The sequence below is a fragment of the Crocuta crocuta genome, unplaced genomic scaffold (genome assembly GCF_008692635.1).
Source record: "Crocuta crocuta isolate KB4526 unplaced genomic scaffold, BGI_CrCroc_1.0 scaffold116, whole genome shotgun sequence".
Classification (NCBI taxonomy): Eukaryota; Metazoa; Chordata; class Mammalia; order Carnivora; family Hyaenidae; genus Crocuta; species Crocuta crocuta.
Genome location: NW_027531562.1, coordinates 3,133,459 through 3,151,463, shown reverse-complemented (window position 1 = coordinate 3,151,463; position 18,005 = coordinate 3,133,459). Strand labels below are relative to the sequence as shown.

The 18,005-nt window shown below is 39.1% G+C and overlaps 1 protein-coding gene and 1 pseudogene across 1 annotated transcript in view; one reads left to right on the top strand and one right to left on the bottom strand.

Moving 5' to 3' along the window:
- The window catches only part of AP4S1 (adaptor related protein complex 4 subunit sigma 1), a 51,481-nt gene that overhangs the window by 516 nt on the left and 32,960 nt on the right, over positions 1-18,005 (top strand). The gene's annotated exons all lie outside the window — the stretch shown is intronic.
- LOC144238827 (small nuclear ribonucleoprotein G pseudogene) lies at positions 6,522-6,743 on the bottom strand (annotated as a pseudogene).

The following is an 18,005-nucleotide window of genomic DNA, read 5'->3' as shown; positions in this document are numbered from 1 at the left end:
GGGATAGACGTAGGGCCGTCACTGCCGCGCAGCATGCCGGGTAGAGAACGCCACTGCCGCCGCACGCCTAGCAGCCAAATAGAGTGCGGCTTCACCATACGCAGGCGTACTGAGGACTCAGGGTTGGCGCTTGAGGCTGAGTAGGAGCTCTAGCCCCGCCCCTAGGCCCTCCCTCAGTCTTGCTCCCGACGTCTGGCTGCGGGTATCAGAACGTGGGCCTGTGACTCGAACTTTTGGGAGACAACCGGTCGCATGCTCCCAACAATATCGCTCAGTCACCAACCCCCGCCCCCAGGGCGCCTTTTCCACCCAAGGGTCTCAGCAGCATGCCTGCCTTCAGAGCTGGGTTTTAACCTGGCTGGACGCTCTGGCCAGCCGCAGCCGGTCCCGGATTCCTGACGTTGCTTTTGCATTCCTTGCGTGTTTCAGGATGCCCCAGAGGGTCGGGCCTCTTCACTCGCTCTTTCTCTGGTTTCTTAGTACCAGTCAGTTTCTGAGGCTTTAAGGACGTTCCCTTTTGGCAGATAGCCCAGATCCTTCCGGGCATGGTGACTGATTACGGTCCTCGGTTTCGAGCCCGGACTTAGCTGCTAATTCTGTGCTCCGAGTCGCTCGTCGCAACTTGTTCCACTTTGCCACACCTCTTCTTTTTATTCTGGGGTGGGTTATGGAGGGCGGGGGGAGTTTGAGCGAATATTTTCTTTTTTTTCTTGGGAGAAGGAGTAGTGAAAAACTTTAGATCTTGACAGTGGTGCGTAGAGGGAGAAAGATAACTTTGAAGGGGACTTGTTAGACCCAAAATTCGATGTTTTAGAATGAAAGCGTTTACAAATAGCAGGATTCATAGAATCTTTCGATGAAAACGGAAAATAAACGCATCGTGCATACAACGTTAGATCCTAGATGGACAGCTGAAGATGTTTTCCTGGGTCATTAAATGATGTTTGAATGAATATAATATACAAGTTTAATCTTTGAAGTTTAATCTTTTAAGTAGCATAGTTTTATGTGCTTAGGTTGACAGGAAACATTCGTAATGAACTATTAAACTTATAAAGAAAGTTAATATAGCTACTAAACTCTTGATTGAAAATTAGGACAAAATAATATTTAATGATAAAAGGAAAAGAGGTTCAACAATTACAGCTATGCAGGAAAATTGCATATAAAACTGATTGCATTAACTTTTTTTCCCTCTACTACCAATAAAATTTTCGCTGTGGAATATATACGACCACTCAAGGTAATTTCAAAAAGGCAAAAATAGTACATCTTATTTTAGCATGTTTGCTTTACTGTTATTATAGTTTAATGGACAACATTGGACTTGTAACCATGCTTCCATGGTTTATTTGTATATGAACTGGGGTCTTCGGTCACATATTATTAAGAACTATGTTTCCATACTATTAAAGTACTATTTCTCCATTTTATAGTGGCCAACATACAACCTGCTTAGTCATTCCTCTCCGTTTTTGAGGGGACTGATAGCACATAAAAAGTTCCAAAATATGATTCCTAAGAAACATGTGTGAGCAGTTATGATTGATCTTTGTTATGTTGTCATCAAAAGAAGAACACGTGCACTTATATTTCCTACTGGTATCTCAAGCTCAAGACTAGATTTATAAGTCTTGTATTTTCCTCCCCACCCTCAAAAACAAACAACTCTGTTTCTTTTCTATTACCTATCTTATTAAGTGGCATTATATTCAAACCCAAGTTCTGGCCAGTTGTTCTAGTACCTTCTTTTCACTCAGCTCCCACATCCAATCCTTTTCTCAGTAACATCTTTCATTTTTATTCCTTACCTGTTTCATATATATTCCATCATCTTTATTCATGTGTTAGTTTAAACCCCCACCTCTACTCTTCCCCTACCTCCACTACCACTGATGCCTGAAGGATCTTCAGAAGGCAGATCTAATCCTGTTATTCCCCACTTAAAATATTTTAGTCATCATCAGATTTAAAATGAAGCCTGAATTGTAGCATAGCATACAAAAGTACTTCAAATTCTAGAGCCTCTCTATCACCTAATCTGCCATCACACTATCATGGCACCCATTCTTCTTTCCAGCCAAGCTGCACTCTTTTTGGTTCCTCTGAAGCATAATGCTGTTTCATTTCACAAGAATTTAACAGATGCTGTACCCCATTGGCTTTCCTTCCCTTCCTCCAAAACTCAGCTGGAGCATTACTTTGCCAAGAAGCTTTTAGATCTCTGAATTATATTCACTTTTAAAATTTAAAGTGCTGGGACTCCTAGGAGCTAGCACTCCTAGGTGCTGTGGCTCAGTCAGGTAAGCATCCAACTCTTGATTTTGGCTCCGGTCGTGATCTCACGGTTTGTGACTGCAAGCGCACATGCTCGTGCGCGCACTCTCTCTCACTTAAAATAAATAAATAAACATTTAAAGATAATATGGAAATAAAATTTCAAGTGCTCCCTATTTGAAGAATTCCAGTTAAACATGTCTACACTCGCTTTCACCATGGTTTTGTAAATGCCAGTAATGCAGTCTTTGGCCATGTGCTTTCCAGATCATAGTTATGTATCTGAGGATTGCAGCCTGTTAGAGGGGTAGGAGCCATGCCCCTCTTGCTTGTAACCATACCCCCAGTGTCTGGGATAGTGCAGTCTCCTCAAAATGATGAATAACTTAGGGGCACTTGGGTGTCCCGGTTGGCTAAGTAAGTGACTTTGGCTCAGGTCACGATCTCACAGCACATGAGTTCAAGCCTCGCATCGGGCTCTCTGCTGTCAGCACAGAGCTGGCTTTGGATCCTTTGTCACCATCTCTCTCTCTCTGCCTCTCTCTCTCTCAAAAATAAATATTTCTAAAAAATGATGAATAATTTAAATTTAGAATAACATATATTCTTCCTTCACCTCAATCTTTTTGTATTATTAATTTTTACTACCATTATATCACCTATTTCAAGAGTCAGTGACTAGAACTGCCCTGAGTTGTTTTTTATTTTGTTTTTATTTAGATTTTTAAATTATTTTTAAGTGATCTCTACACCTAATTTGGGGCTCGAACTCACAACTCTGAGATCAAGTGTCGCAAGTTCTACCTATGGAGCCAGCCAAGTGTCCCTTGTTTTTGTTTTATAATTGACTTTTTTACCCTGAGTATCAAAGTAAAAGACACCAAGACTTTCTCCTCTAAGAGGAGAATTTTAACAAAATTTTTAATGTTTCTTTATTTTTGAGAGAGAGAGGGCGCGCGTGCACACACATGAGTGGGGGAGGGGCAGAGAGAGAGGGAGACACAGAATCTGAAGCAGCCTCCAGGCTCAGGTGTCGGCACAGAGTCCGATGCCCACAAACTGTGAGATCATGACCTGAGCCAAAGTTGGACGTTTAACAGACTGAGCCACCCAGGCGCCCCTAGAGGAGAATATTTTTTACATTATTTTCATTATACTTTGTGTCCATGACTCCTGAGGACACTCCTAGAATCTTGTCCTCTGTACATAATGAGTTTCCCAGGCCATAGTGTCATCTACAACTCACCTAACTAGAACTCCCTCCTGGAACCGTGGCTGAGTCATTTCCTCTCTTCAGTTTCACCTTTGAAGCTTCCTATTTGTCCTGTCCTTTCATCTATCCCGTTCATTCCTCCTCTGCTCCCACTGATTTGATTCTCTTAGTTTCAGTGTACTGCTGCTGATCTTTGATTATGCCTATTTATATTAAATATAAATTTATAAATTTAGAATTTTAGGGTTTTTTTCCTTTCCTGTTAGCTAATCTTAGACACTTGCGTGGTTATTCTATCTGACCAAAAAAGGATTTGTCATATTTGATGTGAGTATATTATATCAGCAGAGGTACGTTAAGGAATTCTAGGTTTGGGGGCGCCTGGGTGGCTCAGTTGGTTAAGTGTCTGACTTCAGCTCAGGCCATGATCTCACGGTTCATGGGTTCGAGCCCCGCGTTGGGCTCTGTGCTGACAGCTAGCTCAGAGCCTGGAGCCTGTTTCCGATTCTGTATCTCCCTCTTTCTCTGACCCTCCCCTGCTCACACTGTCTCTCTCTCTCTCTCAGAAATAAATAAAACATTAAAAAAAAAAAAAGGAATTCTAGGTTTTTACAATCAGTCAAGAGTAATTAACACTCAGATTCCTTCTTTCCAATTATTACAATACCTGATGTACAAAGAGTTTTGACTCTGCCTTAGAGAATCGTATGGTTTCCTGTACAAGGATTACTCACCTGAACATCCGGTTTTACACCTTTCTGACTGTGAACCTGACATCCTTCTAACAAAGAGCTCAAACCGGTTCACAAACACTAATCTAGTTATCTTTTTGTATAATGTGGAAAGGTGGCAACAAGTATCATTATCTCCATTGACACAAAAAAGCTGAGATATAGAGTTCTGGGTCACCTCCTCAGGCACTTAGTAGGCTAGGAAGTGGGCCCCACTCATATCAGTGAGTGTGTGTGTTTATTTGGAAACAAAATCTTCCTTCACTATTCTGCCTCCTACTGTCCCATCAATGGCTCTATATCATTGTCTCTGGTTCCCAAATCATTTGCACTTTTAAAATCATTTTTAAGTGGTTTTGGGGTGATTTTGGTCACCTGGGGAAATTATGTGCTGTTTACATGTATAAATACAGAGAACAAATGAGTATTAGAGCACAAAGGAAGATCTTTGAGAAGACCTAGCATGTGTTCAAAAACCAAAGGAGCAAGGGTGCCTGGATGGCTCAGTCGGTTAAGCATCTAACTTCGGCTCAGGTCATGATGTCTTGGTGAATGAGTTAGAACCCCGTGTCGGGCTCTGTGCTGACAGCTCAGAGCCTGGACCTGCTTTGGATTCTGTGTCTCCTTCTCTCTCTCTGCCCCCCACCCCCGACTCCTGCTCTCTCTCTCTCTCTCTCAAAAATAAACAAACAAAAAACAAAGGAGCAAACTATAACATAGATAGAAAGGAAAAAGGAGGAGATAGCTTTGCCCTTTGCCATGGTTGCACATGCAAAATAAGATCAGATATCTACTTCTCACTACAAGGGTTGCCTGTGGCTAAGAAAATTGTAGAAATACATACAGGGCACTGGAACTATTCAAATAATATGTTGTGTGGGCAAGAAAAGGAAAAAGACCTTCACAGACTATAAAAAATAGGTACCAAAACCTTTAGGAAACTCAGCAGGCTATATAAAATTCTAGTCCAAGTTCATTCCTGAATTGCCTTCTGGGTAACATGAGTCAGTAAGCAGTAGGCTGTGATAATATCATATAATAGCTAACTCACAGAGATGTCAAAATTGAAGGGAAAAAAGTTGCCTGGAGCAGAGTCCCTCCTGGACATTGGCTAAAAGTGAACAACCAGGTCTATAACCATAAGAAACAAATGACTGGAAAATGTGACTGAATGGGAAATTTGCCAAAACTTTCCTAGGTAGTAATTTAACAATCTTGGAAGTGTGGTTTGTCTCCTGTTAGCAACAGTAGAGAATATTCAAAAGAATGATACCAGATACAGACACTTTGCCTGTGAAATCTATGCTAGAGAATATTCTCTTTGGAGAATGTTTTAAATTTGGCAAAAAATCACAAAAACTTGGGTTTTTTTATAACAACATTTTTTAAGTTTATTTATTTACTGTGCGAGAGAGAAAGAGGGAGAGAGTATGGGGGAGGGGGAGAGAGAAGGGGAGAGAGAGAGAATCCCAAGCAGGCTCCGCACTGTCAGTGTGGAGGCAGATAAAGGACTTGCACTCATAAACTGTAGGATCATGACCTGAGCAGAAATCTAGAATCAGATGCTTAACCACCTGAGCCACCCAGGTNGCTCGAACCCACGAACGTGAGATCATGACCTAAGCGAAAGTCGGACGCTCAACCGACTAAGGCACCCAGGCGCCCCAGATCACAAAATATTTTTAAATGGCGATTTTGTCTTTCTATTAATAGACTCCCCTAAAGTACATGATGTTACCCCTCAAAGAAAAGATTGAAGAATTCTTTAGAGCATTTTTAAAATAAATCCTATTCTCTTTTGCTCCTTTTGCTTTATAGGTTTTAATATAGTAATCAGATATTCTAAATAATGTTGTGCATAGATTTTGTCTGTTTAACTTTTTATTTTGAAAAATTTCAGTCATGGGAATGCCTGACTGGTTCAGTCAGTCAGTAGAACATGCGACTCGATCTCAGGGCTCTAAGTTCGAGCTTCACGTTGGGTATAGAGATTACTCAAAAGTCAAATCTTAAAAAAAAGAAAAATTTCAATCATGCAAAAATAGACAAAAGGTCTTATGACTACACTTTCAACAATTATCAAGATTTTGCTGTTCTTAGTTCATCTAGTACACCTTTTTTCTGAGGATTTTTTTTTACTATTACAAAAATTTATTCAATAAAACAGTTTAATATAAAAATATATGCAGCCCTCCCAAAAAATACGCAGCCTAATTTTCATATCATAGTAAAACTGGCTCATTGGAGAGGAGATGTGTGAAAGCAATTGATTTCTGTAGTGAATAAGCCTTTGTATAGACTCATTCCAAGGCTTCTAACATGATGATACCATTTCCTCGTATTACCACCTTCACAGTATTGTTTTGTTGCCCACTAACTGCCTTCTTGATGCATTCATTTATCACAAGTTTCATAAGCTTTCAAATCCCCCAGTATTCCTTGGACATGTCTGCTCCCATTTAATTTCAATTACAACTTCTTGACCCTAAATTTTTCAACTTGGGAATGTGAGCTTTGCTCATGATATTACTTGACAAGCTCAAAGATTCCTTGAAACAGAATTCATGGCCTCCCCCATGCTCCCAAGGCAGGCCCAGTAATATTTTAAATATTTAAGTAAATCTCAGACAGACATCATATTATTTCATTGGTATATACTTCTCTAAGTGTCTTTAACAAATTACGGCCTTTTTTTTTTTTTAACATACCACAATACCAATGTCATACCTACAAAGTTAATGGTAATTTCTTTATATAGTCTAATCCCTACTTCATATTCAATTTCTCCCAATTGTGTCAAAAAAAATGTTTTTAAAGAGTTGATGACTTCACAGGTTGCTTGGGCAGGTCAGTCAGTTGAGCAACCGACCCTTGACATTGACTTAGGTCATAATCCCAGGGTCATGAGATTGAACTCTGCATTGAGCTTGCTTAAGATCTGTGGAGCTTAAGATTCTCTCTCTCTTTTTGCTCCTCTCCCCTGCTCGTGCTCACACTCTCCTCTCTTTTCCAAAAAAAAAGGCTTGGTGACTTCAAATCAGGATCCTAACAAAATCCACATATGTCATTTAGTTGATATCTCTTTAGCTCATTTTTGATTTGCCTTCCCCTCACCCCAATATTGTCATGCCATTTTGCTGAAGAGACCAGATTATTTCTCTCATAGAATTTTCCACATTTGGCTTTTTGTGTTCTTATGGTATTATTTAGCATATTCCTTTCTCCTCCATATAAACTAGATCTAGATCTAGAGGCTATATTTGATTCAGGTTTTATGGGGTTTTTTGGCAAAATACTTCACTAGGGATGTGGTCGGTATATTTCCTATTGCACCACACCAGGCAGCAAGTAATGTCTAGTTGTCTTAATTTTAGTAATGCACTAATCTTGATGAACTTGATCTAGCCTTGTCAGCCCTGGCTAGCTAGCTAGTTGTCTTTTAACAGATATATTATGTTCCACCTCAGTAGTTCCTCCTCAGTGTGGGATCTGTCCTACAAAAGAGCTTGTTCTAGGTGGTTCCTGCCCTTTGGCATCCTGGATGGGACCTTTCCTTGTACTCATTGGCAAAAGAGACCCTGCCAGGCCTCCTCCCAGTTCTCACTGTGATTCTTAGATTCACTCCTGGGGCTCTCATTTCTTTTTTTTGGGGGGGGGAGGACAGGGAGAGGCCTCTCACTTCAAATGGGGGAGCGGGTCCCCTTCCTTTGGATGAAGACTTGGTGATTTCTGGATTCTTTGGCTCTTTTGACCCTTACAAGACCACAGTTTCAAACCTCCACTCCAGCCAGCACAGCTATGGTCACCCGGTTTCTGTTGCTAAATGTAGTTTGACTCTACCCATTAGTGTTCTAGAGTTCCAGGGGTTGTTTTCCACCTGGTTTTTGGTAAAGATGTTGCCTGTAGACTTGTGTGGTTTTTCTCATCTTTGCTGATCTCACCGTTGTTTGTGAGGACATCCTGGGAGCTCCCAGACTACTCTGCTTCTATCACCACTCCCTTGCCTGTGTACACTCTTGGCATTTTAAAGTTTAATTTGCCTGCTACTTAACCTAAAGTTATTTATTGCAGCCTGTTATTGAAATAGTTTTATTGGACTACTGCTAAAGTATTTGAGACATTTTTGCTATTCAAGGATTGTGAGATTTCCTTGAGTATAAATTTAAATATGAATATCCTTTGGGCAACAGTTGGGCCAGCTCTTGTCTGACAACTTTAATATCCTACTTGCATTTTCAATGGGAACTATAACATGCTGCTATACCTTACTGTGAAATTCAGAAAAGCTAAGGTGCTCCTGGGCAAAGGGCAGCCAAGCAGGCCACCTGAAAAGCCCTGAATTCACCCTGACATTTGATCTGAACGAGAATGATACTAAATTCAGATATGTGTCTGCAAACTTGCCTTGGACAGCATTTGCTGGGTATGTTTTATTTATTGGAAGTAGAAAGGGAGATTAGCTGAACTTACTAAGAGGGCAAATCAGACATAGGAATTTTGGAAGTTTAGGTCTAATTACAAATGTTAAGCATGCTATCATAAATACAGTATTATGAGTTTTAGTGTCTTAAATTTGCACATTATCTGCCTGAATGATTTCTGAGGCATTTTAGGCTCCATGTTGAGATCAACTAAAAGGAAGTAATCTGTTAGAATTGCACCTTTGGTGTTATACTCCAGGATCAGATTGAAACTGCCAAAATATGCATGTTAGCCAGTAAAAGCTTTTGTCCAGAGACTACAACTGGCCCAAGTGAGATTTACACTAGTAAATGAGGAGTGAAATTGTGCATCCCTGGTCACATTACAGCCGTCACTGCATTACTGGTATCTTGAGGCAAACCTGGAGGTAAAGAGCAGGGGATAGGAGCATAGTTTCTGGAGTCAGACCAACCAGCATTGGGTCCTTTCTCCACTATTTTACTGAATGACCTTTGGCAAGTGACTAAGTTTGCACCTCTGTAAAGTAGAGATAAAAACAGTCTCTAACTCCTAACACTACTATGAGGATTAACTGAATGTAGGTAAAATGTTCAAAACAGCACCTGGCTATTTAGTAAGTACTGTGCAAGTGTTTTCTACTATTATCTCTCCTCATGAGTTAGTTTGTTGGGTCATGTTCACACATCATACTCCATAGAGTAAATACTGCCTTTCAGGATAGATATGAGAAGGTCTTTCACAACCACCGTTAAATATTGGGACTATTAATTACTCATTTGTTGGGACTGTGTCACTAATGAAAAAGATAGATCCTGTTGGGTAAGTAAACTGACTCCCAGACTGAAACTTAATGCAGTAATTTTTGTGGTTTCATTGCTTCTTCTATTCAGAGTGATGATCTGCAGAAAGAATTTGTTATTGGAGCCATAATTTTCCAAGTGATATCTTCAGGCCCTGAAATTATTGATACAGATTTTGATATATTTGATTTACTCAGGACATACTTTATTTAATAAAGAAGTTCTTAAAATAAGAACTTTAACACATAGCTACAGTTTCATAGTATGATTTTCTTGTATATTTTTTAGGAAAAAATTCACATAGTAACTAATTTTTCCTTAAGTAATGTGAACATTAGATTTAAAAAAACTTTACAGTATTGAAACAAATTAGTTGGAGATAAATTATGGAATGATTGTCTTATAGAAACATGTTCCATAATTCCAGTATTATATTTAAATTCAATTTGTAGTCAACTTCTCAGAGATACATTTTGTGTTAAGTGAAATTTCTTTACATACCAGTGACATTTTGGTTTTCTTTATTTGACACAAAACTGTAGGAACCATCAGCAAACCAAATTTTAATTCCAAATTGTTTAGTTTGATTTGAATTTAAAATCTGTAACATTGCACTTGACCCTTTAAGAGCACTCACAGGCCTGTTGTTCAAATCCTAATGCAATGCTATTAGATGACTACTCTTCAGAAGAAGGACAAATGTATAAGAAAAGTCTGTATAGCTTTCAGTTTTCATTGGAAATCAGATGCCCAGCAAGAATTAACAAGATCTGTCTAACTTAGGGGCACCTGTCTGGCTCAATCTGTAGAGCATGCAACTCTTGAAATCAAGATTGTGGGTTCAAGCCCCATGTCAGGTGTAGAGATTATTTAAATGAGAGAAAGACAAGAAAAGAGAAAAGAAAGAAGTTAAATTTATTAGAATCCAGAATAACTGGTTTGAAATATTTCCAACTAGAGGGGGGAGCTTAATTACCATTTCATAGACATGGGAAGTAATATGTAGTAATCTCAGTTATCTTATCGAGTTTCTCCTTAACAACACATCATAGCATCAGAATAGCATCCCAGCCATGAGACCTCTAGATATCTGCTCTGCAGTAACTCTTCTTTAAAACTAAGGATACTGGATGTCTTTGTTAGTCCAAAAATTCGATGAATATTTTTAGTCATAAGCACAAATATTTAATTTCTGTGGCTAATTTTAACCAAAACAATTTATTTTATTATTATTTTTAATGTTTATTTCTTTTGAGAGAATGTGCGCATGCACGCAAGTGAGGGAGGGGCGGAGAGAGATAGAGACCAAGGATCTAAAGAGGGCTGCTGGATGAAGGCACAGGGCCTGGTGGTGGGCTAGAACTCATGAACCCAGAGATCATGCTCTGAGCCCAAGTCGACCCTTGGCGCTTAACCGACTGATCCACCCAGGCACCCCCTGAACAATTTAGAATAAGATTACCCACACAGGGGTATTTCTTCACTATTCCTAACACATGCCCATGTTTTGTCAAAATAAAATGTATTCCCTATTATAATGTTATTTTAAATTTCAAAATAAATTACCCTCGACATAAAACTAAATGAAAGATAATTTTAGGAGAAAAAACTTAGATTTCAAAAGATACATATTGTTATCTCTATTGTGTATAGTGATGGGAAGGTTGAGTCCCATTATTTGAGTCATAATCATGAGAATCATGAGTCTCCTTATTTGCCCCAAAGCAGCTTTTCTACCCTATGAAGAGTAGAAGGTAAGATAACAACAACAATAACAACAGGCTCATGTGAACTCCAGCCATTATCAGTTTGTATCTTTAAACTGTACATACCTCCCCCCACCACCAGACCTGGTAGTCAGTACCTCTCTGGCAGATGACTGATGGGGAGTCTGTTCTCAATTCCTCCATCCCCCACTCCACACACACACACACACACACACACACACACACAGATGACTAATGAATAAAAATAAAACAAGTACTTTCAAACCGACAATGTAATGGTCTATTTATAGTATACAAATTCCTCATCCTCAGTTTTTGAAATATGACTTTTCTCCCCCTGCCTGAATCATGTTGCTTTAAAGACCTTAGAGTTCACCCTCTTATTTAAGATAGAAAGTCTGATACTGGAACATCTCCAAAAATACAGTATCCCCTATCCTTTTTAGTAAAACTTCTAGGTTATCTCTGATTTATTTATGTATGTTTTAAAGTTACAAATAGCCATACTTATTTGAACTTGTATCTTGAACTTGTATCTTGGTGAGTTGTGTTTTTTTTATTTATTTATTTTTCATTATTGAAGTATAGTTGTAACTAATGTTACATTAGTTTTAGGTGTACAACATAGTGATTCTATAATACTTGTAGACTTGTAGACTTAGTGCTAGTGCTCACCACGATAAGTGCAGTTGATGAGACTTTTTGATCAATTTATCATTTTGATCAAAATGCCTTTAGAACAGATTTTAGAGTCTAATGAAGCTTTAGACATTTTTCAGATATATTCTAGAAAAAATGACAGTCCAGAGTATTAAGATTTATTCTCAAAGTATTTTTCTACAGAAATGGGAGCTTTGGAATTTCCACAAATCCTGAATTTGACTGAAATTTAACATTTTACTTATTCATTTTAAGGTTTTATTTATTTATTATTAATGTTTTAAAATATTTATTTATTGGGGCACCTGGGTGGCTTAGTCGGTTAAGGGTCTAACTTCAGCTCAGGTCATAATCTCCTAGCTTGTGAGTTCAAGTCCTGCATGGGACTCGGTGCTGACAACTTGGAGCCTGGAACCTGCTTCAGAGTCTGTGTCTCCCTTTCTCTGCCCCTTCCCTGCTTGTGCTCTATTTCTCTCTCTCTAATATAAATAAACATTAAAAATATATATTTATGTATTTTGAAAGAGAGAGAGCAAGAGTGAATGGGGTAGGGGCAGAGACAGACAGACAGACAGACAGAATCCAAGGCAAGCTCTGCTTTCATCGTGAGAGTCCGACTCGGGGCTCCATCTCACAAACCATGAGATCATGACCTGAGTTGAAATCAACAGTTGGATGCTTAATCATCTGAGGCACTGGACGCCCCTAAGATTTTATTTTTAAGTAATCTGTATACCCAACATGTGGCTCAAACTTTACAATCCCAAGATCAAGAGTTGCATGCTGTACTAACTGAGCCAGACAGATGCCCCAAAATTTAACATTTTAAAGTGTTTTAACTGTTTTAAATCCAAGTACTATTTATTTTTTTAGTGTTTATTTAAGAGAGAGAAAGAACACAATTGGGGCATAGGGGTGGGAGGAGGGCACAGAGAGAGAGAGAGAGAGAAAGAAAAGAGAATCCCAAGGAGGCTCCATGCCATAAGTGCAGAGCCCAATGCAGGGTTCTATCCCAAGAACTGTGAGATCATGACTTGAGCCAAAATCAAGAGTTGGACAGTTAACGAACTGAACCACCCAGGCGCCCCTAAAATGAAATTTTAAAAGCAGCACATGTGTAAATGTGTTAAATGCCAAATTACTCAAATGTGGTTGAAATATTTCTTGACTGACCCAGGAATTTAACAGAAAGGAAAAGTCTCCAGTGAAACTACAGAACATGTATTCTGGATCATAAAAAAGAGATTTAGAGAGAGAGAGAGAGAGAGAGATGGGAGGTGGGGAATGGATAGAGAGAAAGGCAGAGTGGGGGACAGGTTTCCTGAAGTCAAATTTCGGTAGTCTTAGAACTGCAGTAGCAAGAATCTATTGGGAAGAATATTTAACCTACACTAGGGAGGAGGAGGAAGGAAGGGAAAGGGGGGCTCTGTTGAGTGCTGTACATTTCCTTCCTCTCATTTCATTCTCACAGTAACTCTGTGAGGCAGCTGTCATTATTCTCAGATGACAGATGAGAAAACTGAATCACTGAAGAATTCTAGTTAAATATGTACCAAAGAAACAAACTGTTTTAGTGTATAAAGAAAGAATATATAACATATTACAGACTCTGAAGGAGGTGATCTAAATTAGATGAAAATCTGCTACTAACCAGTATTGCCTCTTGTTTAAAGATGGAGACATTCCAAAACAACTAGATAACTTTGAGGCCTGTGGAGTGAATCGATATGATGTGGCAAGTAGAATCTAGTAGTTTGTATTTCCACGTTGCCAGTGTTTAGTCCATACTGATTAGATGCTGTCAACATGTCAACTTTGAAAAACAGTACATGTTTTAAAGAAATAAGGCATTTAGAAATGTCACAATAAATGAAACAATAGCTTCATTATTTTTGAGTAAACATTTATTTTCCAGTTGGATAATTTCAGAAATTATGTGACGCAGCTCAGTGTTCCTAAACAGACTTTTTGTGTATGACACAGAAAGCAACACATATCTTAAAACTTGGGAAATAAGGCAAAGTAAAGATAGAGAATAAAATTTGCCCCTGTTACTACCATTCAGATTTAAGCAAAATGCATTTTGGTATAATTACTTCCTTCTCTGCTTATTATTGCATAGTAGCTTTGAACTTTATATAATGCACATGTACAGGGATTTTTAGTAAATTCACAAAGTTGTGCAAATATTATCATGCAGGTAAATACTGTATTAGAAGATCTTCATCATCCCCAAAAGAAACCCCATCCCCATTTTCCTCTAAACCTCTTCTGGCCCTAATTGACTACTACTGTGCTTTCTATCTGTATAAATTTGCCTTTGCTGGACGTTTCAGATTAATGGAATCATACAGTAGATAGTATTTTGTATCTTGCTTCTTTCACTTAATGTTTTCAAGGTTCATCCATTTAGTAGCATGTCGAAGAAGTATACTGTTCCCTTTTATTGCTGGGTAGTTTTCCATTGCTGGTATGGTTTTCCATACCACATTTTGTTCATTCATTAGCTGGTGGACATTTGAGTTGTTTCTATTTTTTGGCTATTACAAATAATGCTTCTACGAACATTCACATGCAGGTCTTTTGTGGACATGGTTTCATTTCTCGTTGGCTTATACTTAAAAGTAGAATGGCTACATAATATGGTAGATTTGTGTTGTAATTTTTAAGAAATTATCAAATTGTTTTCCAAAGTGACAATAACATTTACTTTCCCATCAGCACTGCACTGGGGTTCCAGTGCCTCTACATCCTGGCCAGCACCTCATTATTTTCTCCCTTTCTGACTAGAGCCACTCAGATAGGTGTGAAGTGCTATCTTGTTGCGGTTTCAATCTGAATTTTCCTAAGGATTAATGATGTCAAACATTTTTTCATGTACTTATTAGCAATTCGCACATCCTCTTTGTTCACCTGTACTTTCAAATAGTCCATTTTTTCTCATTTGTGTTGCTTGTCTTCCTATTAAAGAGTCTTTCATCTAAATACAAGTCCTTTATCAGTTATATGATTTGCAGGTAATTTCTCACCCAGTCTGTGACTTTGCATTTTCTAAATGGTGTCTTTTGAAGTGCAAGTTCCCTAGTATAATAAAATCCAGATTATCAGGGGCTGGATGGCTCAGTCCGTTAAGCATCCAACTCTTGATTTTGGGTCAGATCATGATCTCATGGTTTGTGAGATTGAGCTCCACGCTGATTCTCTCTCTCTCTCTCTCTGTCTCAAAATAAATAAACTTAAAAAAAATCAAATTTATCAAATTTTTTCTATTACAGATTTTTCTTTTGGTCTCAAATCTATTTCTTTTAAAAGTTTTATAGTTTTACCTCTTATATTTAGGTCTAATCTATTTTGAGTTGATTTTGTGTGTTGCAATGTAAAGGACTAGATGCACTGTTGTAATTTTTTTAGGTTAAATTAAATATTCTAGTCGACTACTAGTAAATTCTTTTTTTTAATATTTATTTATTTTGAGAGAGAGAGGAGTGGAAGAGGAGCGGAGAGAGAGTGAGAGAGAGAGAATCCCAAGCAGGTTCTGCACTATCAGCGCAGAGCCCAGCATGGAACTCCATCTCATGAACCATAATATCATGACCTGAGCCAAAATCAAGAGTAGGATGCTTAACTGACTAAGCCACCCAGGTGTCCTAGTCAGCTACTAGTGAATTCTTGACAAAAGATTGGTTGTCTGCTTCCTGGAAATGTGGTTATATTCCAATATATCCACAACTTTGAGAGAGACCAGCTGAAGCTACGAGGGATGAGACCAGCTAGGCAGATCACCTGAATGAAACTGAGGACATATGGGGTGACGTGTCAAGACAGCTTAGCCCCTCGGAGTGCATGGGTGGCTCAGTCGGTTAAGTGTCCAACTCTTGGTTTCAGCTCAGGTCATGATCTCACGGTTTCATGAGTTCGAGCCCCGCTGGCAGCACAGAACCTTTTTGGGATTCTCTCTATATCTCTCTCTCACCCCTCCCGTGCTCACACTGTCCTTCTCACAAAATAAATAAACTTCATTAAAAAAAAAAAAAGCTTTCACCCTTATCTAGCATTCTACGGTTTAATTTCTATGACCAAATTAAAGAAATTATCATCATATCTGTGTTTCTGTTTCCTCTGTTCTTTGCTGTCTTGTACCTGGTAAGCACTCAGTCCATGTTATTTGGTCTGACTAGATACTGAGAAAGGTGAACTTCATGACCTTGTAGGTGTGTACTGTAATGAGTCTTCTATGCTTTGCCACTCCATGTATGATTCCTGCTCTAGACCTACTAAATCAGAGTCTATATTTTAACAAGCTCCCTAGGTGATTTGTGTGCTCATTAAATTTGATAAGCACTGGTCTATAACAGAACAGACTACAGTCAGCAGACCACATCCAGTTGCTGACTGCTTTTATAAATAAAGTTTTCTTGGAACTCAGCTACACCCATTTCTTTACATATTATTTATATCGGACGGGCTGCTTTCATTCTGCAGTAGCAGAGTGACTACTTGAGAAGGAGACCATATGACCCTCAGAGCCTAAAATACTACCTGGCCCTTTACAGAAAAAAACTTTTCTGAACCCTGAACTAGGGGAAAAGAAGGAAAGTTCCCAAATGGTGATGTGTGGTAGAAGAATTACTGGGAGTTCAGAGGTTAACCAGGTCAAAACAGAGCTTGACCAAAAAGCAGACTAAGCCATTTATAGAATATACACATTGACACACACACACACACACACACACACACACACACACACACACCCTCAACTATTAAAATTAGTATGCCTCTTAGATAAAAGAAAATAGGAAAGCTTGAAGTGTAATTGTTGAGACTGTTAATAAAAATAAACCTCATACCTAAATATCTTGAATATACTGATAAAAATTGAGGTATTTAAGCAATATAAGCAAATATAATTAATATAGCCAATATGACATAGACTTATACACCTAGACACACCAACAAACCCTCTTCATTCTAATACACGACGCCAAGATCAAGAGTCACATTCTCTTCCAACTGAGCCAACCAGGCCCCCCTGTCTTTTAATGTTTATTTTTGAGAGAGAGAGAGAGTCAGAGGGTGAGATGGGAAGAAGCAGAGAGAGGGAGAGACACAGAATCTGAAGCAGGCTCTAGGCTCCGAGCTGTCAGCACAGAGCCCGACATAGGGCTCGAACTCACCAACTGTGAGATCATGACCTATGCTGAAGTTGAATGCTCAACTGAAGCACCCAAGTGCCCCCCAAAATTTTTTAAAACTTAATTTTCTTTTAGAGAGAGAGCACATGCAAAGGAGAGGAGAAAAGGGAAAGAGAGAGAAAGAAAAACAAAGAAAGATAATCATAAGCAGGCTCCATGCCTAGCTTACCACAGAGCCCAATGCAGGGCTCAGTCTCATGACCCTAGGATCATTACCTGAGTTGCAATCAAGACTTGGCAGCTCAGCTGACTGAGTCACCCAGGCACCCCTCTCCTTCTTTATTTTTAAAAAATTTTTGTAATGTTTATGTATTTTTGAGAGAGAGAGGCAGAGTGCATGTGGGGGAGAGGCAGAGAGAGAGGGAGACACAGAATCTAAAGCAGACTCCAGGCTCTGAGCTGTCAGCACAAGCCCAATGCGGGGCTCTGACCCTCAAACCGTGAGATTATGACCTGCGCTGAAGTCAGATGCTTACCTGACTGAGCCACCCAGGCACCCCACCCCTCTGCTTTCTAAAAAGCAAACTTTTGGGGCGCCTGGGTGGCTTAGTCGGTTAAGCATCCGACTTTCGCTTAGGTCATGATCTTGCGGTTCATGGGTTCGAGCCCCTCATCGGGCTCTGTGCTGACTGCCCGCTCAGAGCCTGGAGNAGGTCATGATCTTGCGGTTCATGGGTTCGAGCCCCTCATCGGGCTCTGTGCTGACTGCCAGCTCAGAGCCTGGAGCCTATTTCAGAGTCTGTGTCTCCCTCTCTCTCTGAGCCTCCCCTGCTCACACTCTCTCTCTCTCTCTCTCCTAGAAATAAATAAAAATATTTTTAAAAAAATAAAAAAAATAAAAAGCAAACTTTTTATTTGGAATAACTTTAGATTTAAAAGAGTTGCAAAGATGGTATAGAGAATTTCTGAATACCAGACCCATCTCCTCTAATGTTGTCATTTCATATTACTTTGGTATATTT